The 2,507-nt window shown below is 50.5% G+C and overlaps 1 pseudogene; it reads left to right on the plus strand.

The window, feature by feature from the left end:
* Nucleotides 1–507: 507 nt before the first annotated feature.
* Nucleotides 508–2,264, plus strand: LOC147436275 (BURP domain-containing protein 3-like; annotated as a pseudogene).
* The last annotated feature ends 243 nt before the right edge of the window (nucleotides 2,265–2,507 follow it).

Genomic DNA, 2,507 nt, shown 5'->3' on the forward strand with positions numbered 1-2,507 from the left:
CCCAACTCCTGATTAGGGCCCTAACCTAATCAGATTATCCTAAACAAATGCAGCCTACACCTATAAAAAGGGCACTGAGAGGTCACTATCACGGGTGGCACTTGAGCACGGGTAGTACTTGGGAGTCAACACTTGAAAATGAAGCCATGCACGCACGTTGACTCCAAGGGTCACCCCACACAAGACTAGAATATCCGTGTATATGGAATTTTCCCTAGAGAACGCACTATACGCTCTCTATTTCTCACTATCTCTCTCTATCTCTCTATCACCACAGTCGCCATCTCGTCGAAATTGAGGTTTTTGTAAATATCACTTTGAATCAAGTTTCCCTCACATATTGAGGGGTTTTCATCACCTATGTCTCTTTCTCTCTCTCTCTCTCTCTCTCTCTCTCTACGGTGTGTAATATTAGTGTTATTTTAAATCACTGTTGTCCTAGAGGCTCAAAGCTAGGTGGTGTCCCCCTTGTTCACTTACCGTGTGATGAGCTCCGCGTGCACGGTCATGGCGTTGAGACCGTCCGTATCTATTTTGTGGTTTGCGCCTATCATTTGGTGCCCCCACTGAGGAGGGCTTCTTGAAAACCTTCAGTTTACAACTCTAAAACGATGCGCATTGTTGACAAATGGCTGTGAGAATTCTCCAATTAGAGAATAGAGGAGGAGGAGATTAAAGAAGCACTGACCCCCTTCATCGAAGTGCTGCTAACAAAATACACCGTCGTAAACATCCAAGAGGTAAGTTCTCTGTCTCACATCTCTCGCTCTAACCGCAAATCAAGAGCCACTCGAGGGGGGCTTCAACCTATTGTTATTGTCGTCGCCCACCGCACTCTATCAATGAGTGCCGTCGATGGAAGTAAAGAATAAGCGGAAATTCTCTACATCGACATCCACTACGAAGAGGTCATCCATATCAAGGAAGGAAAAAGGTTGGTGAGGCCTCTCTTCCCCAAATAATCTGCAAGCAAAGGTATAGCATGTGCTCCTAAGTGGTGAAAAGGGGCTGCTCATGCCAAAGGAAAGGAAGGGCTACGCCAGTTTCTGAATCACATGACCCCAAAGGAAGAAACACCTGGCCACAAGAGTTCTTTGAGTTCGGGAAGCAGAATCGCACCTAGTCTGCCAAAAAGAAGGTAATCAAAAGAGAAGTGGCGGAAGATCACCTATCGATTCGTGCGACGCATGCGAGTGCTGCCAGTCCACTTTGAAAACCGCAAAGCATAATTGGTTGTTCCCATGCCCTAAAGAGGAGTGGTTTGGCTACTGTCCTTGCTGCTTTGGAGGGTAAATAGAGGGTCTTCCTCCTCTCTTCCTATAGCGCATCCTGAAGGAACTGTCCACCACGGGTGAAACCCAGTGGGCTGGACACTACAAGAGTCCTTCACAAGTGAGTAGGACACTACAAGAGTCCTTCACAAGCTAGCGCTGTCCTTCACAAGTGGGTTGGACACTACGGCCTCCTCCCTCGCCTTCAACAGCTGCACGCGCATGTCCAGGCGCCGCAGGCTGCTGGACGACAGCATCCTTCAATGTCGTAGCAAGCATGCGGCGAAAGCCGTGACCACCCTGGAGCTCTTCTTCACCCGCTTCAGCGACATGTAGCCGGGCAACACGATCACAGTCTCCGAGCCCAAGTTGCTAGGGTCGCGCCTCTCCACCTCTAGGTCCTTCCTGCCCAAGCCCATCTCCGACCTACTCCCCATGTCCGTCAACAAGCTGCCCAGCGTGCTCAGCACACTGGACATCGCGTCCACCTCCGACATGGCCACCGCCATGGCCACCAACTTGCAAATGTGCACGGACAAGGATCCCAAGGGCTTCAATGATCGCACCTGCTCGTTTTCCCTGGAGGACCTCACCTCCTTCGTTACCAGAAGGCTGGGCACCAGCACTCCCAAGGCCATGGAGTTCTTCTACGACGCCACCATCGTGGACCAGCCGCTCACCATACTGAGCCTGGACCTGGTCAGCCCCGCTGGCACCAAGAAGTACTCCTGCCACACCATGTCCTTCGCCTTCACGGCGCAGTACTGCCACAACCTGCCTAGCACCAATATCTACAAGATGTCGGCCAGTGTCACCAACAAGGCGTCAGGCAAGACCACCACCTACGACAACCTGGGCGTTTCCTGCCACCTGGACACCAGCGGCTTCAGTCCCAACCACCCGGACATGCGCAAGCTCAACATCAAGGCCGGCTAGGGCGAGGTCTACCACCTCCTTGTCAACGCTGTCGTCTACGCCGCGCCTAGCTCATAATTATACAATTATATAATAGCTAGCTATCACACAAACATAGAAACTGTGAAAGTATATATGGCTCCAATAAAGTCAAGCGGATAAAACAGTTTTACTTTACTCTTTATTACCTCCATGTTGTTTTAGATGTCTACACTAGAAGGTCTTTTCCCAAGTGTCTCTCACTTATTTTGAGCTACTGCTCTGGTTGGTGCTAAGCTAGGTGCTGTTAAGGGCATGCTAGTAGCTCATGGTGGTTGTCGT

Source organism: Adiantum capillus-veneris, chromosome 18 (genome assembly GCF_014529385.1).
Source record: "Adiantum capillus-veneris isolate H3 chromosome 18, ASM1452938v2, whole genome shotgun sequence".
In the NCBI taxonomy this organism is placed as follows: domain Eukaryota; kingdom Viridiplantae; phylum Streptophyta; class Polypodiopsida; order Polypodiales; family Pteridaceae; genus Adiantum; species Adiantum capillus-veneris.